The following is a 26671-nucleotide window of genomic DNA, read 5'->3' as shown; positions in this document are numbered from 1 at the left end:
ACTGTTTTGGACTTCAGTTCCTGAGTATAAGTACATTCCTCATGGTTTGGCTGGTCTCCCAGAAGAGCAGCAGCAGCACTTTGGGCTCTCACTCCCATGGTGCTTTGAAATAGGTGGGAATGAGGCATCTTCAAGAAAGGTTTTAGACCACAGGTTACAACAGCGATACACTTAATGCAGAAGGGCAGAGCCTTAAACAACTTTTGTTATTTGCTAGTCATGGGGACCAGATCCAGTCCAACAGTACCTTAAACCAGGTATCATGGTCTTCCTACTGACTCTAAAACCAGAAATCTTTTTGACATTTAGGAATTGAATGCATGCTGGTTTTAATCCCAGACTCCCTGAACACCGCATGGTGAAAGGGGCTGTGGAACATCCCCCGTGCAAAACCTGCTGTTTTCCCCCACGAGAGCAGGAGGCTGCAGGCAGACTTGCACAGTGGATCAGAGTCAGTCTGACAGAAGTGTTGACTGGAGATGCTGTGGATGCCTGGCCAGTTCACCCATTACTAACCATTGGTTTTGAGGCATTTCTAGTAGATGGTTTATGTTTTCTGATGATGACAGCTTGAGATCTCCTTTCACTGTTTGAACAGCTATATGTCATTCCTATTTTCAGAAAAATAAGCATGTATCCCATGAATTTTCTTCTACCTAAAAATTTATTTAAGACTCAGATATTTGTCTTTTAATGTGAAATCTGCTACTACACAGGGCAAAGACAGACAACTGTTGTGATAATACATTTAATTTTTGGGCAAGAACTGGAATACTATTTCTTCTTTTTTGTCCGTTCTCTGAGTTGTTGAATATGAAAAGGTTAGGCCATTACTACTCCCTATGGCATCTTACTGAGATTTCAGGCATAAATATACCACACTTGAATCATCACTTCTGAACAGTAGGTGTAAGTGGTGAGGTACTGCACAAGAGTCTGTCATTTCCAGTGATGTTGAAATGTCCTGTTACAATTTTCAGTCCTAATCAAAGAACTATTGATTTTAAACTACAGTGTCATGGATTATATTAAAGGAAACCAGTTAGGTAGAAACCTCCTTCAATAATTAAACAGCTGAAAAAGCAGCTCACTACTTTGATTACCTGTGACTTTGCCTTCTGCTTCAGCTTTGATCTGGACAAGCAGGTAGAGAAAAAGTTTACATAGAAGGTCACATAACTTCAAGCACATAACACTGGAAATCTGTGCTGCAGATACCTATATCTATATACATATACATACATACATACTTATGTTCATAGATATAAAAAGACATATATATCTATATCTATATCTACATCCATATCCATATCCATATCCATATCCATATCCATATCCATCTCAGGCATTTACCTGATGTTCACACTCCAGGCTTTTAACTGCATCCAAGTGCATCCAAAGCAAGTCTGGAGTGCTCTTTATCTCATAATAAAAGCCAACTAGTGGAGAATTTTCCAGAGCCTACCTCTAGGACTCTATTTATTTCCAACCTTCCTTTATCTACTGATACTTTTGATCAGGGACAGCAGATATTTTCAAAGGCCTCAGCTGAGATGATTCCATGGTTTTTCTTCTGAGAACATGAAGTTCATTAGTAGAATCCCTGTTCTCATGTACTTCATTGAAGCTGATCTTTTCATCATTTGCTTAGAGCAAATATCAGCCACAGTTTATTACAAAATAATATGCTCATGGTTCTAATATTAAACTTACTGGCTCCTAAATGCTTTCAACTCTATTATATAAAATGCAAAATAGTTTTGTTTTTAATCCCCCAAAAGTGATTGCCTGGATGTACAGAAGATGTTTCCAGCTGGAACTGTTTACCTATTGCAAAGAAAAAAGAAAAAAAGGTGGGGAAATAGATTGTTGAACACCCAGAAATCCAAATAAATGAAACACTGCTATAAGACTAATTTTAATTATTTTGCCCTGCCTCTCCTCCCCTTCCCCAGACAAAGGGAAAAGCAATTTGAGCACCCCAAGCATGTCTTTATATCCCCAGCCTTTCAGCCTGTGATCACACACACCATTAGCAATGCTCTGAGCATTAACCCCATCTTCACTGTAAACATTTTATTCTATTACTTTGACATGGGCTCCCTATGGAAGTTTATGATGAGGCATTTTCAAAACTTAACCTTTTGGAAAATATCATTTGAATCTAGTATTTTAAACATTTATCTCTTTGCCTTTCTCCAGTGGCCAAATCAGTTTTGCTTTTCATAATCTATATATTGGTCCTTCTGCAGGGAGGAGTCCCTGGCTGCCGCACTCTCCCCAGCACAGAGAGATACAGCAAAATTGACACTGTCCACGTTTGGTATTATTCTTTAAAAAAAATAAAAAATAATAAAATAAAAAAAAAATAAAACACTTACATCCAGTTTCTCAAAACCAAATCTTTATGTAAACATGACTTTAGTACTTACAACAAAATATTTTTTATGCCTTTTCAAAAACATATGAAATGGACTAGTAACACATCGCCATGCTGTAATTAACAGTAGAAATCCATCTTTTATTCAAAATCAATAAGGATTTCAGAATAAAATCTGGTGCCTATCACAGAAATCCCCCCAGTCTGGGAAACAAAGCATATACTTATCTATCCAAAAATGGAGGGAGTACAAGAAGGTCAAAAATTGTAATATCTGGGGAAAAGGAATATCCAGTGCTTCAGATTTCTGCTTCTAGCTCTCACATAAAGTATTTCCATTTTTTATAATATATGTTTTACCACACATTTCTTACATTACAAATGAATGTACTCTAGGGTCGCAGACGCTGGGTGCAATATGAGCAGGTACTCCTGCAATACAGCAGGAGTGACTTACAGCATGTAATTTCAGTGAAACAAATTGGCACCTAACCTATAGTATCTATGTTTTTATCTGGTTGAAGGAGATAACATTGTTTGTGAAGTACATCACATTTGTTATCTTGCTCTATCTTAGAGTTCCCTTGAAATTACTTGCTCTTGTTTCACTTATGAATAGGTGGAAGGAAGGGAAGAAACTTTATTCTTTAACATACACAGAATTTTAACTTGACTCACCTACTGAAACAGCTCTGATTTATTATTTACAAAAAAATTTCTTGAAGAGATCCATTACATTTAATTTTAAATTTGCCCTTAATTATCATTCATGATCCAGATTATGATCCATGATCATAATTTTGACTGCTGAAGTCACTCAAATGCTTTCAATTGCAATTATTACTCAGCTGCATATAAGTAATTACTCATGAGTGGGAGAAATGGCTGAAATAATTTCCTCTAATCCTGAAACTTTTCTCTTCAGAGGGTCTTTCAGCCTTCAGCTTCTAACTCAGTTTCATGCTGCACTTCTATTCTGCCTCTTCTGTTCTTCCATGACATTTTTACTCTTGCTATTGTTCTTACTCAGTAGACTGGCTTCAGGATACATTTAAGAACATTACAAATGCAACATGGAGAAGATGGTGAAAGTTGTTAAAATGTAAATCTGTTAGGCAAATATTTTTCACTATTTTAATTTAAAGCTAGTAAAGGAAAAAAAAAAAAAAAAGCCCAGAAATGCCAAATTTAACACCACTAAAATAAAATTAACTGAAACCAGCTGGCAAAAAGTATGAATTTAGATTTCCTTCCCATTTGTGTTGTGATTTTAGTTTTTTTTTTAAAGATGGAGATATCAGACAAAATTTTGAAATCATCATCACTGGAAAACAGGAATAGAATAAGAAAAGGCAAAAAAAAAAAAAGTTCTATCTTACTCTTTCTATTTCCATTCTTTTTCTTGGCAGCCTTCTAGACATCTATTCCCTCTTGCATTGGCATATCTCCAACAGTTAGCAAGAATAACTTCTGTTAAAGACAGGTAGTTCTGCATCTACATAGAGTTTTTTACATAAATTAAATGGGACCTATCATCTTATCTAGAAAAGTTAGCTCAGAGATTACAATTTTGCATTTCCAGCTTTTGCAAGTAGGAGTCCAATAAATAAGCCACAAATTATGGGTAAAATACTCACTCCAGTTACTCTGGGAGAATTCAGTTCTAGGAGATGGGTACAAACAAATAATATGGGCCCTTGCACATATCTGTGATTACTCAGAGATATAATTTAAATTTTCTCCTATAAACAGAATATTTGCAATATGAACAGGTAGACAGAATTCTGAGCATATAATGCATAATTAAAGAAAAAAAATTGGCCAATCATTTCTTTCCTAATGAATTTTCTTAAAACCCAACAATCTTAGAAATGTCTGTAAGAATTCTCATTAAAAATCAGACAAAAAAAAATATTCTATAACTGATTTTTTTTTTCTCTTTCAAGAGCGAATAGGCACAGGTAGTGTACTAGTTTTCTTGCTGCCTTCACTGTCAGGCTTTCCCAGGATGCTGTATCAAGTCAGAACCCATTAAAATCATCAACAAATAGAAATGTCTTTAACCTGGATTTAAACCCACAGCCTGATCCAGCGTTTAAGATCTTGGCCAGGAATTTGTTCCACAGTCACCATCCATAATGACTGAGAGGTCAGAGGCTGCTTTGCTGCTCTCAAGTGCAAATGCAACAGCAAATGTTCTGGAGTTCACTTGCTGCCGATCGTAAGGCCAAGGTTTGTTTTGCAATAGGGCATGGAAGACTAAAACAACACAGGAAACTTGGCTAGAGAACAGGTCCAAGTGGACCTCAAAGGAAGTAATTACTTTGGACTACTATACTCCTTCTTCCTCCCTCCACTCTTTCACTTCTTTATGTGCTTAATTGTAAATTACCCTCCACTCCTTCCCTCACTTAGTTTTGCCTTGTACCAGTGAAGCCACACAAAAGTGCTGGCACTAAATTCCTGCTGTAAAACCAGTGCCAATCCTTGATGTCTACGAGCTCCAGAGCACTTTGAGCACTGGAGCTAGTGACATTACAAGGCTTGTTAACGTAAAATCTTCTTTGTGTTATATTTTTTGCAATACATTTTACAAAAATCTACCCCAGGGAGCCAAGGGGCAGTTGCTTCTTTATTACATTTTAGGAGAGACACATTATTAGCGTTCCAGTCTATATATTATGAAATTAAGTGGATACCCTTGGGGTTAATTCCTCGTTGTAATTGTAATGAAAAGAAACAATTTCTAACCCTCCATTTAGGATCTATAACTATTAAAATCCACTGGTCTTAGTGACTCCTGGGGCCAGTGAAGTACTTCAGTGTATATGAAAAAGGGCACTCCCACAGTGTCCAATATAAGTAATTTATAAAAATAACAGCCTCCAAGTGGGAAAACTAACAAATGAGTTTCCATTGAGCCCCTCCCTGCTGTTTACTATTGCATGATGGATTCATCAACTACGTAAAATTATATGCATATCAAAATCGTGGAGCTGGGTTCCAAGATTAGAGTTTGCCAAGAGTAAGAAAGGTAGAGCAGGAATCATGGAATACAGTGACGAAATACAAGGCAAAATCATGCAATAAAGCCATAAAGAATCCTCCCAGGAAAAACAAAAAAAATTAAAAAGCAACACTCCTTTTCAATGGCTTCTCTGAATCAAAAGTTACTGTTTGCTTCAATGCACTTCAAATGATAATAGAACACATTTTAAATACTCAAAGATTAACTATCTATTTTAAAAACATTTACTTTCTTTTGAAAATGCCTAATTTCTTTAGTCTAGGAGATTCATAGTAGCAACAATGCTATTGCCTGTTTTCAATGTCTTTACTGTTTACCTCACTGTACTTACTCTGAGAATTCCACCTCAGCAGTGTTTTCCTGCTGACTTTAGTACTGCCCGCTTTCACATCATCATATGTGTCAGGTTTCACCATCTCACCCACTGCTCACTGTTCATAATGCCCAAAAGAGAGAGAAACATTTCATAAATGAGATGAGAAAAAAATGGATTTAAAACCACAGTAGCAAAAGGAATACTGTGCTCCAGGATCCTGCTATTAAATCATTTTTATGAACTGACTGGGTTTCAGCTTGAGAGTGAACCTTTAGCATGTAATTCAGTTTGTTAATAACAAAATAAAACGTATATCATCAGATAGTGTCTTCCAATTTAATATTCTTACTAAGATCATTCTTTCTATTAGGCTGAAAACCATAGAAGTGCATTGTTGTCTAAGTCAGCATAAGTTCCCATTTGGAATGCATGCATACTGAACAGACTTACTAACTTACTAATTTAATAGCAGAAGAGTTTTCTACTGCTTTGTTAGAACTGCCTTGTGAAAAACAATACCCCTTTAAGATTTCAGGAATGATCTGTCTTTTTGATACTTGTTTAGCTGCAGATGATAAAGCTTTAATACCATTTATCTCTCTGTTTTTATTCACCATAATGTAAGCTCCCTTAAAATAAAGGAAAAGGGTCTTACCAGATGTGAAGGAAACAAGTAGTTGGTTATTTTAAATCAACCATTCAACTAGCTAATAAAATACGATGTAAGTTGCTCTGTACAGAGGAGTTTAGGCTGTCATGGTTTTTTTTAGGGAAAGAATGAATGTAGCATCATTTCATATATTCGTGACCAGCAAAAAATGGGCTTATTTTTTAGGCATTAATTGGAAATTTATGTTAATATGTCACCTGTTGCTACTGGCAAGCCATGCTCATTAATGTCCTTATTTTTCCAGTTTCTACAAACCGTCTACAAGCATAATCATTCACAGCTTGTGGATTCTCTGGTCACCACACCAGACAGTGAAACTGGCAGCACCATCTCAGACTGGTGTCTTAGTGAAGCATAAAGTGCCTTCTTGAAAGGACAAGGACTCTTGCCTTGGATATGGATATGCTTTCAAATGATTATGGAACAATAATGCAACCAGAGCAATAGAAGATGAAAGTGGAAGGCTGACAAATACTTTCATTTTTACCATTGGCTCTGTATGACATGCTGAATATATGGGTCTTTAGCCACTGATGATTTTTAGGAGTTACATAAAATGAACAGGTGGCCTCCATCTCACTGGACAGGTGTTGGTATCACATCTAATGAAGCTAAACAGAACCACTGTCAATAGAAGGCTGTAAGTGTAACACTTTTCATGTCATTACATCCCTTTCAATAAATCAAGAGCTGTTCAGAAAATACATGAATATCCCTAGGAACTGCAGCACTTCCTAATATTGATTGTGCAGATGGTATACAGGGCTGCACTTCTCAAGGCCAGTTGCTAATTATCCTATATCAAATATGGATAGGATGACTGCTGGGCAAATAACTGAGTAAAATGTTGATACTGGGAACCTCAGAAAGAATTGGAAATCATTAAGAATTAATCAGGGGGCTCCGACTTCTGAACTTCTGTTTGTTTCTTCCTTATGCTTTCATGGAAATGGGTTTATTAAAATTTATCTGCAAGTTCCTGCAATTTAACTGCTGATCATGTACTGAAGGGAGCTTTCTTGAACTGGGACAGAGCAACACACTGATAAGTCTGGGACGCTTGGAAATCATTGTCCTAATTTGCGATAAGAAGCATATCCATTTTATTCTAGCATTAAAAGTAGAATCCATAATTTTGAAATTAAAATGCTACCAATAAAGTCGTGTAAGTGCTGAGAATGAGTCCTTTTATATGTGAGAGAGCATGGGCACAGTGAAGACAAAGATGATATAACACCCCTGAGATGCTGAGTTTGTGTATTATGCCTATTTTCTTTGATAGTTGTAGAAATTTTATTTGTACTGTGCATTTCATTTAGTTTTAGGAAGTTGAAAATAAACCTAAAACACAGCACAGATTCTAATATTACATTTCAACTTGAATAACTACACTATAACTACCTAAAAAAAATTGTAAATTCAATTCCATAATGTACCCTTTACTTTTTTCTTACTCATAGCCCTTACTTCTGCAAATATAAACATCACTGCATTTATGAAGGAATGTATATTTGCCAGCTCTGAATGGCAAATACATATAAAATTATCAATACTGCTTGTTTAATACTGACCAGTAAACTGAAAAAAGGAGTCAAAGCAACGATCAATACTGGACTATTCAAATTATGCAGAAACATGCTTATGTTTTAGTTATTATTTATGAAAGAATGACCAAAAGTAGGAATTTGCTTCTTACAGAAAAAAAGCCAACAAACCAACCAAACAAAAAGAAACATTCTATTTTAATGTCTGTTGTTCACTTTTTTAAACTTGACATCTTAGTTACTGATGTAATTTCTTTCGAATACACTTCTAACATGAATAGCTGTATTTTTCAGACTGCATTTCATGAAAGAGGAAAAAATCACATGGTAGAACCCTGTCTCAATGTTCCCTGTCAAACCATAAATACAAGAAAGACTGCAATGCTCTTGGTCTGTGATGGGAGTCAGAAAAACATTTGTGCATGGTGAAAAGACCAATAAAAGACCCAGCATTGGCTGATTCAGTGAAAATCAGTATAAAATTTTTCTACTGACATGAAGTCAATCTATTTTTTTCCTCATATAAAAGGACAAATCACACTCATATATTTTGCTGTTACATCCTAACTACAAAGTCATAGACAAAAAGCATAAAGTAAGAGCAAATATCACTCCAGAACCTAAATTGATTCAGCATTCACCTGGAAGAATGGAATTCTGGCTTCCAACTTCTGCTTTCAATTAATATTTGGATTATCTCCATCCTAAATACCTGCTAGCCATGTGGATTCAATCGACAAGCACAGGCAGCAGCTGAGGGCAGGATTTCCACATTCCTGATGGTCCCTCAGCACTGCTGAGTGATCAGAGAAAATCAGGCACTTGCTAAATGGGTGCAACCTAACCCGAAGGCCAGACTGGGCCTGCCAGTGTCTTGGACCGTTTTGGGAAAACAAAGAGGGAGAAAGGCTTGTCATTCCAGACCAAAGCATGCAACAAAGCTGATTTAAATTCATAGCTGAACTCCGGAATCCAGGCACACAGCACAAAGATAACTTATCCAAGGGTCCCTCAGATGAGCACCATGGTGCCTTGCCAGGGCTGAAGACAAGCTACCAAAACCTGCAGCTGAATTCGATGTTGAAGAATTATCTCACCTACTTTCTGACAAGTATTTCTCAAAATGAGCCTGCCCCAGCCAGGAGAATGCAGAGCAGGATCATGCACCACCCGTGCTCACCCTGGCATGCCACACCACTCCAACGTGTCTGCATGAGGGCTTTCAATGAGCAAAGGAACAACTCTGCACCTCGAGGAGCCTTTGGGCCCTTCTCTTTAAGCTCACACATTTTCCATTGTGAGTAACTTTTTACTTGTTTAATCCATGGAGGATTTTTCTAGAAGATAAATAATAAATAAATAACCAAACAAAGTGAATACTGTGTCATCTTCTTGCTGGTAGGTAAATTATTCTTCAGTGTTGTAGATATTAGGAGCTATTTACAATCAAGCTGGAGAGCTGGTGTGCTCAAGTAAGTGCACAAGGCATTGCCTCTTTTCAGACATTTTGTTTAGAAAGTTGAATTATCTGAACTGCTTTGTTCTCCACATATGTTAAAAGCAGATTCATCAGCGAGTTAGAGAAAATAACCAAAACCAGTCTCCACAGACTCTTAAATAACAGTTCCTCCCCTTTCACTCTTGGCATTGCTACAAATGAAAAACAGAATATTGGAGGATTGCTACAGATCCAGGCTTTTTCATTTGCAAAGAAAATTTGAAGTTTTTAAAATAAGTATGTCATACTTATTTTATGTCATACTAGTTCCAGGAGAAGATACTTTGCTAGTGAAGGTTCATTTCAATAGCTGAATAAACCCATGGATCTGACCAGGTTTTGTTTTCATTTTTACACTGTAGCTGTACAAGCAACTGAAGAAGCTGAAGAAGCAACTGAACAAGAGTGCTGTTTTTAAATCTGAAATTTAAAATAGTTAATTATGCTCTGAGGAACAATCTGAAAAGAAAAAAAAAAACAAAAACAAACTAACCAAACCATAATTCAGAAATATTTAGTCATATATAGAAGTAGCATTCAATTGCAAATGATAAGAGGGGTCATGAAAGCGTTACCAGCAGGTTCACACTCCATGTAGCCTTCTTTCAGTGACACTTAAAGCAGAACATGCATTAGATTTTCCTTCTGACCAAAGCCTCCTTCTAATACCTTAAATAAAAGTATTCCACACTCCTCTTCCAGGCCAGTTATGGATTGAATTGTTCATTAACTCTGGAACCTTTCTTTAGGTTGTTAAACTATTTACACTTTTAGATTTCTGATGGCTTCAAATTAGATTACTAATGCCTACAGTACTGAGTTATACCATTTTACTTACCAGAGTTGTTTTTTTTCCTAGCACATAGAATATTTTGAGCACTCAGTAAGAAGTTTGCAATAGCAGCAAATGCTAAGTTTAGAACTCAGAGTTCTTAAAAAATTGAATGACAAAAACACTCCAATTCAAAACCAGGAGAAAAATATTTTGCTGGGATCACATGCTGGTCAGTACATTCCCACTTGAAACCAAACTTTTTGGTACAAAACAAAGTTTCAATAAATGGAAGTGCAACACAGCATTAATTTGGAAACACAGCAGCAATGTGTGAAACTATTTTAAAAGTAAGTAAAATACTCCCCTAAACTGGGTCAAGAGCAACTGACTGTTGGTAGAGCCCCAAACACATTTGGACACTTTTCTCCAGGCTGCAGGAGAAAACACCTCGTGTTACCTGCACATGTTACACCTCATGTTACCTGCACATGTTACACCTCATGTTTACCTGCACTGCCTCCTCAGATACCTCCTGCTGGGTGATCTGTCCAACTGAAATATCACCCCTGCATGGGGTCAGCCTGGTCTCAGCACTTCTATAGGTATTGGGAGGGAATTTTTTGGTGCTTGAGAGATGTCTCCTGGAACGTCCACGAAGATGCAGCCCTTGCTTCACCTTGCTTCAGGTGTTCGTCTGTGGCAGCACATTCATCCAATGCTTTGGTGGTGGAGAAAGGGAGATCTCAGATAGCTCATACAGAGCCTGAAGTCTTCTGACAGCTCCTCACAATCTCCCACCGTGCTGTCAAATCTTTTTCAGAATAGCAGAGTCAGGTGTCATGAAGATACATTTCAGTAATTAGTCAAAGACTCTGCACTCTTGTTTATATCCTTAGTGCAACCTCTGGGTCAAGCATGGCCAAGAGGAAGTACAGCACATGCTTCCACTTATTATCAGAAAAATTCAAATGGATGATCACACTGCCTCAAGGCTTGCTAGTTGCTTGGTTTGCTCTGTCTCTTCTTACATCATGTTCTTCAATATAAAAAAAATCAATATATGAGCAGATTTTCAGCTGTCATGTATACTCTGAAAACTACATCAAACAACCATTGAAATTAAACTTAGCTGCACTTTCCTTTAAAGTAGATTTAGATTATCATAATTTTGGATATACTTCCTACAATTTTACACTCATCTTTTATATATATATATTTATAATTTCTTTTTTGTGCATGTAGATATCCTTCAAGAGTTCCTCCCTGGAGATTTCTCATCTTGTGACTATTTTCTTAAGAAAATGTAACTCCAAGAATATTTGTATTAAGGTGTAAGGTGATGAATAAAAAAGTATAATGCAGTTGGAAGAACACATTATTTAATTATTCAGTAGAATATTAGTTTGAAAATTGAGTTAATTAACAATGGAAAGACAAAATATATACTGTTCAGATCTCAATATTTAATTCCAAATTCTTATTTTGGCCATGTGCCCATCCTCTACCAAGGTTACTTAGAGAAAAATTAAGATAATTTGGGATAATTTAAATATTTTAAGAGTGGCTTTTCAGAATAAGATCATAGCTATCCATAATAAAATATACTGAATATTCTGATTATTTATTGCTTTCTCAGAAACCAACTGAAGGCAAATATTGCTGTGTAGTATCAATATCAAGATTTTTGGCAGAATTAGTATAGCATTTTTACTATTCTCCCCATGTGGGTGACAATGAAATGCCAGAAAGTTTGGCACAAAGCTGATTTTTTACTATACTAAATAAAGTCAGCTTACATTTCCTACAGCAAGAGGGTGACAAGAACAAAAGAAGAGTTTAATATTTAAAGTTCCAAAGACTGTGTATCCTTTTTAGTTGGAGGTAGCTTGATTTTTGTTGTCCCATCTCTTTTCATAGGTTTTTTGATAACTCAGAAGAGAAAGAAGTCTCCAAATATAGACCAGCACATCTGCAGCCCAGATAAGGAAAGTGATATACAGTCCTACGATAAATGATATCTCAGGGAACCATACCAGATATTTTCATGAGTACTAAAGAATTTCCATGTGGAGAGCAAACACTACTAGAAAAAAAGGAAGATATGATAAAATCAAAAATATTTCAGGAGCATGAGGAAAAAGGGGAATAGAAGGAAATGCAACAGTTGTCTTTGAAACTGCCCTGATAGTGATTCTTTCCATGTTAGTAATTTTTTAGCCAGGGTGTCTGTAGTTTTTATTGAAACCTTCACTATTTGCATTGGACCCTAAAAATAGTTGAGTTAAAATGGATGACAAGTGTTTTCCTCCGTTGGAATTATGATATTCTGTGGGTGAAATTGAATATTACCTTTAAAGAACTAATAGAAATGCTTTTCTTCCAGAAAACCCCTCCTTCACTTCATTTTTTCTTTCCCAACATTGGCAATTGTTAGTAATGCCTCTTATTTTTCAAGTTCTACAATGTAAAATTAAAAGGAAAATAGTTTCAAATGAACAAATTTTCCATCACATGAACAGTTAATTCTAAATTTGATGGCAGTTACTTTACTGTCCTCACTACACGTAATTCCCATTTAGAAAAGCCTTAACACTAGAGTTTTAGTAGAAGAAGCAGTGCTTACTTTAGTATTTTTTTTCCTTAATCCAAGATAAATCTCTGTAATTAGAATTGATTGCTTTTTAAAAGAACAGAAATGGCAAATGGGTCTATCTTAAATTAAAAGATCTATTACCTTTGGTCTTCTAATTCTTCTCAGCTATGTGTTTTCTCTGGAGGCACTTTCTCATCCTTATGAAAACTAACTTACTCTAGGTGTAGAGGGAAAAAGACATCGTTAGATTTATGTACTAAGGGTCTGGATAGGGAAGATATATACAAGTTTGGAGAAATGGGAAATAATTGCCAAGTATTTCATGTATGAACATATTATTAAAAAATATCTGTAGCATAAGATATGCATCAAATAAGACATTTTTATTGAAGGCTAAATTTTCATTCACTCGTAGAAGTGGGACATAGGGAAGTAAAAAGTAAAGACTCACCATTTCTGCATTCAAGAGTTGAATGCCTAAAAAGCATAGAGGCACTTCTGGTAAACCACAGCTTTGTACAGCCACACCACAGAAACCCTCATGGCCAGCAGTTAAAAGTGGTATAGACTGCCAGGAAATCATGGCATGTATATTCAGTTAACTGCACTCTTTTTGCTCCCAGGATTTTCTTTGTTTCCTATTTCCTCTAAGCCTATCTTTTTTAGTTTCACTCTGTTAGTGCCCGTTTTCTGTCCTGCTCTCTGTACAACTGTGGCTTCAAATCTGCACCTCAACGATCCTGATTTTGTATGCTTCTCACTCTTCTATTTCCTAGACAGAGAAGCAGCAAATGTCTGCTAGATAATTTGAGATTTTCTAAGACCTGTTGTACCCTGAAATTACTGAACACTGGCAGCATGTACAAAAGGAACAATGCTGGAAGCTATCTGTTGGCTGAAGCTTTGATTGCAAAGTCATTTATTTAACAGTAACCAATACCATTTGTCTAAGCCCTCACAGCAATCAGTGGATGGTATGTACCACATATTAAAAAGACCTGGATCCACACCAGTTCAGCTTTCTTTTACCCCAAATAAATAAATAACTAAACTAATAAAAAAAAAAAACTCACCCGAAAACAAAAACTCAGCACATTATGAAATGAAACATTACTCAAATGCAAAAATAATTATTTCACTGGTCCCTCTTCCAAAAGCTTAGTTTTATTTAATCTGAAAATTATTTCACCTAGCTATCATAATAGCTTCTGTATTTCAATAACTTCTGCTCTTCAGACCTGTATGTCTATATTGCCCTTTAAAATTGCACCATATGACCACACATTGGCATCTGCTGGAGGGATTTTAGAAGTCATCAACAGTCCAGATAGCTTATGGTTGCTGCACACAAGGTATTTTGACTCTCCTGGCTAATTCCATTTATTTCAGCAGAGCTGTGCCAACACTGAGTCTGAGCCCTCTATCTAAATTTAATCTGTTCATTACCTCTGAAGACTATTGCAAATAAATAGGCAATCAAGTAGCTAGAAGGACAGAAAAGAGGGATATGGTGCATAATAGGTAACCTTACAAAAGAAAATCAAAGCACTGATTCCTTTCCTTCCAAACAGCAGACAATAACAGTTCAAACTAATCACATTTCAAATTTTCTTTTCTGCATTTGGTACTCTGGAGACTTTGTTCTGCTCATTCTAAACCAGTCCCTTGGTAATTGACTTCACCAATAACTGGATCAACCTGCAGGTAAGAGCTGGATTGGGATCTGTGGAGCATAAAGCTCTCTGCTTTGCACAGCAGTGAAAGCTGCTCCCACACTTACACAGGGTAAGCAATTGCTAGGAAAGGCTTCAGATGCCCTGACAATGTCTTTTACCTTGAACTGGTAAAACAAGCTCCATTTTACCCAGTTCTTGGCTTCCTCACTCCTGCTACATTTAGAGTGACACTTATGGAATAGATATTTTTCCCTAGGGAATGACGCTAAGAACAATTCAGTTTACAAACTCTAGGCTTAAAAGATCCTTTTTGATAATGCTTCCAGTAAGGACTGACTGGGATATCTCTTTACCTGGAGTACACAATTCTCCTCTACACTTCTGTGGACTCCTGCCACCTGTCTGATATTTTCTAGTCATTGCCAAATAGAATTCTATGTATTTAGAATATTTCAATAGACATTGCTATTTAAAAAACTTTCCAAAGGCACAGCTGAATGTGTCTCTGGGTCAAAGGAGAATCTTATCTCACCATGGTTTCTAAATCTGTGAGATTTTCTGAGGAATGGAGTGCTGAAATCTGATTGCTGAGGCTGTGCAACAAGAATGAAAGATAAAGAGAAAGATTAAAGATGTTTAAAGTTCAGATATATCATTACTACCTTTCTCAGCACATTGACATAGGGATTAAATACAGTTTCGCAGAAAAGTGAAAAAAAATAATTTCAATAGGCTCTAGTCAGAATTAGGTAATGTAAGGATTGTTATCCCCACACATAAATAAGAATATTCTGTAATGAAATAGAATAGTCCTTGAAGTAATAATAATTTAATAATAATAATAATAATAATAATAATAATAATAATAATAATAATAATAATAATAATAATTTATTATTTAATAATAATAATAATAATCATCATCCTCCTAAAAGTTCCTGGTTCTGATCAGACTTTGGAATTTTTTTTTTCTATTAATTTATCTCTTTAAACTCTTCAGGTCAGCATGTATTGAATTTTGGTATCCTGGTGCTGCTGTCTCTGTCTTCAAACTTTTCTTCAGAAACTGCATTTGTTTTCCTCTGTCCTCATACTAAATATCTACAGTACCATATGAAGCTCTTCCATCTTACAACAGTAATGGAATTCAACCTCCCAATATGGGGCAGAAACTCCTGCTTCACTCGATCATCTTGGCCAAACCATTTAGTCTTCAGGAGATCACACACGTGACTGACCTATGGCTAATGACCAAGGCAGGGTTTCAGTTCACTGGAAGAAAACATAACTCTTGTCAGCCACAGCCACTCTACCAGCTTACAGCAGAAATGTCATGAACAGCCCAGAGGAGAGGGGCAGGCAGAAGAACAAAAGCAAAGTGCTCCAGGTTTGTACAGCATTTTTTTTTTTTTGAGCTACAATGACTTTTATTCATTAGGTTATTAGATAATCTAATATGGGTTTTTGATCCTTTGAATAGTTCACAATTTTGCCTAATTATTACTAATGAAGTTAATTCCCTGCCTCCCCCATGACTGCTTTTAGCAGCTGAATACTCAATAAGAAAAGGTGTGGGGAACAATTGAGGAGGAAAGCAGTGAGTTGCAAAAAGGGAAGGGTATTTCAGGGTATTCTAAAATACATTTGCATTTCAAAAGATTAGCATTAATCACATGTGCTTACCTGGCACTCACTTTTTAAAATTTAATTAATGCTAGGAAGACACTTTAAGACATAGTGCTCTAAAGGTGCTTGGAAGAAAAAAAATTGTCCCCCAAGTGTCTGATGTGAAGAGCCCCTAGGTGACACTCAGAGTAATGCACTTTTTGAGCACTTAAATTTACTAGTGTCTTTCAGTGTTTCATTAACATAATTTGGCACAATTATAGATATAAACACTTTATAAGCACTTAGTACTAGAAGTATCAAAAAACTGTTGATCTCCATCAGTTTATACTGAAAACAACAAGCTCCAGCACAGCACTCCAATAAATGCTTAGAACTGCTCCATACATATCAATAACATTCAAAATGTGCCAAAAAGGAAAAAAAAAGAGTCTTTCCCACATGATCGCTGGATAAATTCTTTAAAGATTTTAAACATCCATGTAGCAGGCTATCTACAACAATTAAAATTGTATGAAATGAACAATCAGATTTACTTAATCCTGCTGCTCCCTGACTAGCTGCAATGACTAGGTAAGTCAACAGTGTCTTTGGGAAAAGAAAAACCAAAAATGGTGCCATTCACAATAACAATCAGCACCTTATCTATCACACTGACATGTTAAATCTCCTGGAAAAAGATTGAGAATACACAGGCTGGTATGTGGTGCAGGCCCAAGTCAGAGTAAGTGAGGTGAAACTGAGTGCAGGTATGGCATACAGCACCCCACCTACAGAGTCTTTTGCTGTTTATGCTCCTAACTTACTTGAAAAAAATATTTTGGAAAAAAAAAGCCCACATGAAATGTGCTGTTTATTTCTTGATGCAGTTAGTGAGTCCTCCACATACCTTACACACTTCAGAGTGCTTCTTTGGAAGAGAAATGTTCTCCCAGAAGGTATTCTTGAGGACAGGCTCTGACAGGCAGAGTTTGGCCAGCAGTGAACCCACGTCAGCTGCCTGTGCACGCACTCCATTTCTCATCTGAGCCACACACCCAGGCTTTGTGCTGAAAGCTCCTTCTCTTCAGTGGGGAAACGAGCAACAGCACAAAGCTGAGCTCTGCTCACAGGACACTTCAATATCACCTCTCCCTCTCTTTTGATCCATGGATTTTCTTTTAATGGAAACCATTTTCAATTATTAACTTTTTAATTAATAACTTCTGTGCAGTCCAAAAATTCAGATCAGGGTGAGGACTAAGTAAACACATAGTAAAAGGATCTGATTCTAAAGACTTATTTGAAATAAAATTAAAGAAAGATAAAACACAGGTTTTTTTTTTTTCTCTTTTCCTTTCTGTTGATATTTGTAATTTAGTACACATTTACTCAAGTCAGAGGCTGTGTTTTCCAAAGCAAATGAATTACAAAAACCTTGAAACATATTATAATTTCTTTTTATGTCTGGTGGGTCAGCTAAATTTATGAATATTTCACCTGACAGTCACATTAATCATCTTAACACTTCATGATATTTTTGCCAGTAAAGTGGAATGACAATTGATCATACTAAAGATGAGTCATCACATTAAGAAGATTCTATTTAAGTAAACTAAAAACCCCAAAAGACTGTGTCAAAGGTGACATTTTTCAGGTGACATTTTTGAAAGTCTTCACTTACTTTCACTAAGGTTAGTACCTAACTGCTTTTGAAAATAACCCATTAGAAATTGTCTCTATTTACCTTGTTAAGTGCTGGGAGTGGGTTCTTGAAGGATCAATCCAGTTTGGTTTAGGGTATGTCTGATTTGTCTTGAAATTATCTCTGTCATGTGCAATTACTGAAACATTGCTTGCTGAAATCAGACTAGAAAATCTCTTGTTTTGCCTTTGGAATGAGACTGGGAGTGGTGTATAACTGAGGAGCCTAAAAAAAGAGCACAAAATTGCTTTGAAAAAAGGCAACAAAATAATAAAAGAAAATTGGAGACAGTAAGAATTTAGGATTATTTGAAAAATCAAACCAATTTTTAGGCACCTACCAGTAAAGACTGCCTTCCTTTCTCTGTCTAAAATTTTCCATCTACCAATTTAAGACACTGTTGCAGCAGAGCACCTAAACATTGCTTAAATCCTCTTGAAGTCAGAGGGATTTAAGTACGTGAATAAAATTATGTGCATACTGAAGTACTTGGCTGGGCTGGGTTGCACTGTTGAATTTGGCCATGACCAATTTTAAAAGATTACTCCAAGACTGAAACTTCTATCTGTAATTTCCTTGACAAAAGAAGATGTATTCTGCTTTCCTTTCTCTAATACATTTGAGATAAATAGGAGAACAGAAACAGCCAAAATTGGTTATTTTACAGGGAGAGAGAAACATAGTCTTCAAGAGAAAAAATGCAAGCAGATTTTTACTTCCTTTGGATAAAGATATATTTCAGGTTCTCAACCCATCTTTTATAACACCAAATCTTCACAGTTAAGAGTTCTGTCTCTCTCAAGTTGCACATTATGTCTCTCAAAGTTTTGGGCGTTGCTGTGAAAAACACTCACTGTTAGAGACTTTTAAAAAAATCCAAACAATCCACCCTTTCTCCCCTGAATTCAACTGCAGTTGAGAAAAAGTCTAAAACTATAACTTAAAAAGCTTTATCCTCACCACCATCTAACCACAGAGGCATTTCTTCGTTTGACTTGGTCCAATTCCTCTAGGAGCTAGAAGTTTGCTTCAGAGCATGTTCAAAACTATTCCACTTTTAGCAGTTCATTTAGTTTGTCTTGAGCTTGATAGGAATCAAAAAATTATGCAGAGAATAACTAAAATCCTGAAAGGTGCAACCCAGGGGGTGGAAGAAAAATATACAAAATATATACACACAATTTAGTCTCAATTAAAATACAGCTAAATATTCCTTCATAATGAATGCAAGAAAAAGATGGTTCAATAGCCTAGAAGGGGGAGTGGTCACTACAAATAGGAAACATAGTCAATTCCTTTTCATCCTGAGAGTGTTTACAGCAAAAAAACCTCCACACTTAACCTTGAAGTTTCTTCTCTATGTGTGCATTTGAAAAACAAACTTCTGGTCTTGAAAGAACAGTTCTAGGTGTGTAACATGGGGAGCCTTGGGGTTGCAGATTCCAAGGAGGTAGAGTTCAACCTTAAAACTCTACTCCAGACAACTTAGCTCTAGACAAAGGAGTAATTTAAAGCATATCTTGTCATATAGCCTTACATGCCTCTACTAAGCACACAAATAACTTAGGTTATATTTCCACCATGTTTTCTAGTCAGGTAATGTAGAAGAGACTAGAGGACCAGGGATTATACACCTAAAATTTTGTTCCTGAGCAAAATCCCTTTTGAATCATTATTGTTTATGTCTAACTTAAGCATTAGACCCTAGAATTAGCCCTCCTCATGAAACAGGTGGTTTCAGTTTAACAGTTGTTGTGACTGTAATTTTATTGTTACAAAGCAACAAAAGAAACGGGTTGGTTATTTTCTTGTTTAAACAAAAATAATGTAAAGTTCCATTGTTACACTATACTAGTTTATCCACCTAATTCTGCTAGCAAAAAAAATTGTTTTCCAAACAAAACCCAACAGTGGAACAGTTGATTTAGATGATAACTATCTGCCTTTTACTCCTGGGCTCCCACTATTTTGCAAAACACTCTGGCGTTGTGGGACTATTCCAATAATGTGACATATAGGAGTGACTTAAATATGGACCTTTCCATAGAATGGTCTGGGCTGGAAGAGACCTTAAATATCACCCAGTTCCTACCCTCCTGCCATGGGCAGGGATACCTTCCACTAGACCAGGACCTCAGAGCTCCATCCGACCTGGCCGTGGACTCATTCAGGGATGAGGCATCCGCAACTTCTCTGGACAACCTGAGCCAGTGCCTCACGACCCTCACAGTAAAGAATTTTTTCCTGATATCTGATCTAAACCTGCCCTCAGTTTGAATCCACCCCCCCTGGTCCTGTCACCACATATACTTATGTGGAGCAGAATGCCAGATTTCTTAACAAAAGCAGTCCAGGAACAATCAACCTCACCCTTTTGCTCATTTTCATACCCTGAATTAATTCAGCATCTATTATAAATCACTTTCCTCCCCAGACAATAAGCATTTGGGATCTTCTGTCATTCCATGGCCCTTTACTCACAAAAGGTCTCATTTTGTTCCACCCATGGGTTGTTTGGGGATTTTTCTCATCACAGCTTTTTACCTAGAAAAAATGCATTAGTTAAATACATAAATACCATTACATGAGGACGAGGGGATGTGTAAATAACAATATACTAAGACAATCATCACAGTTAAAATTGCAGAGGCATAAAGACACTGATGGAATGATTATTCGAGTGCTGAACTATGTACATATACACACCCCTGTGATGGAAATGATATAAATATTGCTTACTGGGTTGGACTCAGCATCCGGTGATTGCGCTTGTCTCAATCAATGAACGGGTTATAGTTCAGCATGGATTTGACAACAGAACACAGTGCTCCAGTGGAAAATGTAAAGCAACGTTAATAGCAACACAATCAGACCCACTTAAAGCATCATGCAGTCATTACATTTTGGGAGGCAAACATATTTGTTCAGCATCTATCTTAATATTTTGCATGAGATTAGCTTAGGTCTATCACACTGTGTAAGCATGCCAATAACATACTGATGAAGCGATACCAGCATAAATGAAGCTTTGGTGTTTTTGTTGTTTGTTTCTTTGTTTTTGTCTTTATATTGTCAAGGACACTAAGAAGCACCCAGTAAACTGTGCTAAACTAAGGCCTGTAGCATCAGCTTCAGTCCTGGCTACTTATGAAAATAAGACACAGCTGGAGCTGAGTCTCATGTACCTTCTCTGTGCAACTGTATTTAACACACAATTACCTTCCCTAGTTCTCTGTCCAGAAAGAACATATCAAATGTCCATTGATTTTTTTCCTAAGTATACTTATATTGTTTTTTTCACTGTATGCAGTTTTTCTTGTCATTAGGAAGTTCTGAAGACAGTCTTGACAAGTATAATTTATTTTAATAGGCTGAATTGTGTTCAAATCTTCAGTTAATTCCACAGTCTGCTTAAATATCTATGCAAGTAAGTTATTCCACTTTCAAAACATCTCTTGCTTGGGTACTAACTGGCCACCACAGACAAATGGCTGCTTATACCTGCTAAGGAGAAGACATGAAATTCCTTGTCTGCCCTTTCCTTAAGCCCGCCATGTTTTAATAAATCTGATGCTTTTTTTTTGTTCTTTGTCAAGAGGGAACACAAATTTACAAGAAAATAAGCTTTAAAATGCTCTGCTGTGAAGATTTTTTTTCTCCTTTCTCAAAAGCACTCAGATCAATCAACTTGTTTTTTCTTTATACTCTTCCTTCCCATGACCCTACTGCTCATAATGAATGGAGCTGCAGGCACTCCAAGCAGAGCTGCTAAAGCCAGTGTGAGGGAAGCAGATTTGTGGGAAGCACCACAGAGCTCAGCTGCAGAAGCGTGGAGATGTGTGTCACTTAGAGCTGGTGCAGATCCCATAGAAGCACAAGGCTTGGCTCGTACTCTGGAGCAGATTTCTGATTGAAATGGATGGAAGAACCTCAGCTATGCAGGCAAGTGCCATCACTTCCTATGATGTGGGGGAGTGTGCCATGCTCTCTTGGGCTGGTAGATGAGAGGTGGAGACCTTCTTGGAGAACTTAGAGCAAAAAAACATGACTTTATTAAAAAAAGGGAATATTTTTTTGTTGTATTAAAATGTTTGAAAATTTCTTAAATTATCAAATTTATTCATGTTTAATCTGTAAACTTGCAATAAATTTCTTCAGTTAAAAAAACTTCTCCCATAGGTACTGTATGAGGAGGAGATTGCAGTAAGTAGTGTCTTTGGGTAATTAGAATATTGCAGTAGGGGGAAGCACAGAACTAAAAATTAAGCAGCCTTAATGGCATAAAAATCCACTGGGCTGTGTTAACAAGGGTTGTCTAGATAGGTGAGAAACAGTATCAAGATCTGAACATTGTCTATAGTAATTTTGAATATTAATGAAGCACCATTGTGTAGTTTTGCATATCCAAACGTGAATTGCTGTTTAGGCTTTTGTAGCTGAATAAATAATCTTTATTATGCTATAAACAAGATTCTGAGGTTTTTAACATTTACATGATTGATTCATGCATAAAGGATCAATATATAGGCCATTGCTTTCTTTGTTTTTAACAGTTTGTTCCTCCATTATGAAAAATTGCTGATCCAACCATTGCTCATTGCACTGGAATTTAGCTTTTGTGCCTTGTATTAGATCATATTTTCAATATTGAAAAATTGCCCTGTGACTACATTTCTGATGACAAGCCTGCTGCAGCTCTTTCACATCTTTTTTCATATAAGAATAACAATGGTCAGTTGCCTAGATGAATACTTTCTCAATACTCACGGGGTCACATTTGTTTGCAAGGCAAGTGATACAAAACATCATTAAGAGAAAAAGAATGGCAATTATATTTCTAATAAAGACTTTAAACCCTTGTCTCTTCTGTATTTGAGGCAATGTAGATGAAGGCCTTAGGAGTGGACAATTGCCTCTATAGAAATGTATTTCCAATTACTGCCTCCCAGAAAGGTTTTCCATTGAGCTTTTAAGAGTTTGGCTACATACTTACGTGCAAGGAGAAAGATACAACATATAAGGGTCATGGCATGCACAATGCCTCCACAAGAGTTTTGATTCAAGGCATGCCTGAATAAAAATATCAGCAAAAAAGGATAAGTCTACTCACTGGCAAATTATCATCTAAATCTCTAATAAAGTAACCAAGACAATAATAATTCTTGGCACTATTTTTTTACCTAAATAATGGAAAAATATTCTTTGTCTACTCTGTGGCACTTAACTGAAGTATGAAGGACACCATGCCCATATGGGAGTCATCAGCAGCCCTACATTAATAAATGCAAGATTAGCAAAGAACAAGGAGAATTCCACTCAGAGAGTGCTTTTCTCACAGAATATTTTATGATGAATATGAAGAGATCCTCTTGTTATTGTAAATTGTTCCTTTATCTTCAAGCAAAACAACTCTAAAGTAGTTTATAAGCCTTAAAACATTAAAATGCACAAGAGTCAAAAAAAAAAAAAAAAAAACACTTTACAAAGTATTTCCTGAAGAAAACCTATTCCTTGTAAAACTTAAAAAAGTTTAGGGTAGTTTACTGGAATAAACAGGGATTCATAGCACTGTAATTGACTGCTTTATCTGGACTAAAAAATTTTTAAACATCAATGCAAGTGAACTGAAGAAACAAAACTTTACAACATCAAAATAATTATTTTCTGTATTACATAAAATAATATCCTAAATAGTGGAGAAGCTCCTCCATCTAACAAAAAATTCAAATACATTCTCTTAGCCCCTTTGAAATACACCTCACGTACATTTGGATAATGAAAAATTCAACCAGCTATTCCATCCAAAATAATAACACTATTATTTTATCTGATAGGTAAAAGGATATCATTTCATACTGAGTGACATGGACAACTAACTGCTGTAGTGAATGAAGACAAAAACAAATCCTTTGCTTTTATAGGCGAGACATCATGAAAGAAACAAGACAAATTCCGTGAAGGATAGAGACAAATTTTGAGCTTGAGGTTTGCAGGCATTTCGGATCAGTTTTGTACCCTACTGTGTCCTTCCCTTCAGCTCTTGGAAATAAAGCTAGAACTGTGCACATACAGATGTGAAAATGCACACTAATTGTGAACCTGACAGGTACTAAAGAGTTAATATGGATCAAAGCATAACAAAAACCTCAAGCCTTTTACTCACTCCATATTAATATATCTCCTGCAGGGTAAATTATGACCTATCACTGTACTTTTCTAGTTAGTTCATGGAATTCACTATTAAAGGCCAACAAAAGTCAATCCAAAGAATGCTTCATCTTAGACAACGTTCAGTAAAATTTCCAATGATTTTGAGTCAGGGCTAGTTCAATGGAGTGAGAATTGATTTTTAAAATCAGTGTAATTACTGATTATGCTGCTTAATGGAATAGCATTATATGGCTTAATTTGCTTCCATCAATATGGATAAAAATTTCCTAAGAAGCTTCCTTTCAGTATTCGTTTTTACAGATATTTTTCAGAAGATGTGTACACTGTCCACTGTCACACATTCCAAACAGGTTCACTAACCTGTGGTATAGGTGGGAATACCTGTGGGTACAGAGGAATTCAGTCTGGAAATGGGAACAAAACCACCAAAACCAAGTCAACCAGAGGATTCAAATTACAATTGCATCCAGTGCATGAAGTTTCTTTGTAGGAAAGAGGTTTCAGATGTAGATCTATTTATTGAACAATATTGACTATTTTTCCAAATGGCAATATTATAATTTATGACCTCCAGCAAATCCTACTGAAATTAACTGGGCAAAAATTGTTAAAAATCATATACAGTGAAAAGTACGGCTCATGTCTTTCTCACTTCTAAAAGTGCTTCCTTCTCTAAGCTGTGACCTTAGTCCCATTATATTAAATGTAGCCATCACAAAGGAAATCAATTCACATATTCAAATTATTGACATTTACTTTACAAGGAAAATAATCAGAATTATAAACTTGGGTCATGAGTATATTTTGCTTGTATGTTAAAAAACTCTGTGTGTCTTGTGATCATAGTTACACAATATCTCTGGTACACAAGAAACAAAGCCTTGTTATATTATGAAATCATCAACACACATTAAACAATTGAATTAGACTTCATAGGTATAATAATTAATATGTGCAAAAAAGAGGAACAAAAGATCAAAACAACTTAATTAAATGCCAAACTTTACAAGCATATCCTCACCTCTGATACACAGACTTAAAAGCATGTAGGCAAGACTCACAGTAGGAACCATTCTTTGGTTTAATTAATTACTGGAATAGTTAAATAGGATTGACTGAAGAAAATATAGGATCACTTAATGGAAATGCAGAAGTTCGTAAGAACCTCCAAGGTGCAAAATAAGAAATTATTTGATCTTGAACAAATAGCTGTTTAAAACATTCCTTTAAACTTCCAAGATTAATTCAAAAAGATTATCTTTTTAAAGAAAAATATTATATTTTGAGTAATTTAAGAAAAAATTACTACATTATTCTCAAAATGACTACAAAATTCTCAAAAAGTACAAAACAGATTAATTTTAAAAGTGGAAAATTATCTCAGATGTGAGCTGTACAAATTAGAGCACTGTGGCAAGTTCTAATTCACCCAGTCAGCTCCCGGCACATTAGAAAATGCAAGGTTGCTTTTTCTTGGCACCCTTCTGGGATAATATTTTCTAAATGTTTTCATTTGGAAATATTTTTTAAAATATCAGGCACAAATACACATTTCTTTAAAATATTAACAGGGTTTTGTGGAGCTGTGAATAAATTACTTATGTGTGTAAAAGACTAATGAAACTATTTTAGGCCAGCCAGGTACAGAAGGACATAGCCAAGACTCCTGCTGAATTCTTATCAATCGACCTCCAGAAGCCAAACCTTGGCTCCTTCAGTGAGGACACACGCAGAAACACAGACATCTATCACATCTATTGACTAAACCCGAGATCAGCTGGAATTCCAAGTCACCAAACATGGCACCATTCCAATCTCTTAATTAGTTGTTATATACCCTTATCACTTAGAAGATTTTTCATGTGAAAACCAAAAAATTATAATCCTACTATATATATTAATTAGATATAATAAAAAAAAAAAGACTGCAAACAACAAAACCAAACCTACTTTAAATTCAGGTAAGTTCAGAAATATAACTGTAAAGGATCTAGCCCCAAATTTAGAGATAACAGAAATGTCTTTTCATTGTATTAGATTATATGAAGGAAATCTGAGATAACTAACCTCAGGACATTCAGTTAATTAAGAACTTAACTGGAACAAAGCTCATGGCTTTCAAATCAGAAGCTAATGTGTTGCCAGCTGGAATGCATGGAACCCCCATAGTAAGACTGAAAATACATGTTTATAAAGTGTATTTTTCCTTGTTTTCTATGCTCTGGAGAAACCCAGAACAATAAAAGATAAATCACAGCCCACAATAACAGAGAAGGCTTTTTTATAATTATCTTTTTTTCCTCCCCAAAAAAGCAAGAACTCCTTTCTATGAACGGAAAATGGAAAATTGACAATGGAATAGCACTTACTTGGACAAAAATAGCCAGTAACACCTTTTCCCTCCAAAAGTATCTTATGCAAATAAATTGTTTGCTTCTGCAGTCCATCATTTTTTTTTTCAATTTCTTAAGCAAATTTGACAGGAGGATTTAGTTTTTCGTTTCCTTTAAAAACTCAGTCAGAAAGTTAACAATCCGCTTTAGAAAAACTTAAGAGAACTTGGTGATTGCTGTTCATTTGCATATAGAGATTTAAGCAAAGATATTAGGTGTGGTTTAGATCAATTTCAAACAGACATATAACTAATTGAAGAAAAGCTCTACCTCATAAACTCAGTATAATAATATTCAGAGAAATCTGTCATTAAAGC

The sequence above is a fragment of the Vidua macroura genome, chromosome 9 (assembly GCF_024509145.1).
Source record: "Vidua macroura isolate BioBank_ID:100142 chromosome 9, ASM2450914v1, whole genome shotgun sequence".
Classification (NCBI taxonomy): Eukaryota; Metazoa; Chordata; class Aves; order Passeriformes; family Viduidae; genus Vidua; species Vidua macroura.
This window is presented reverse-complemented; position numbering follows the sequence as displayed.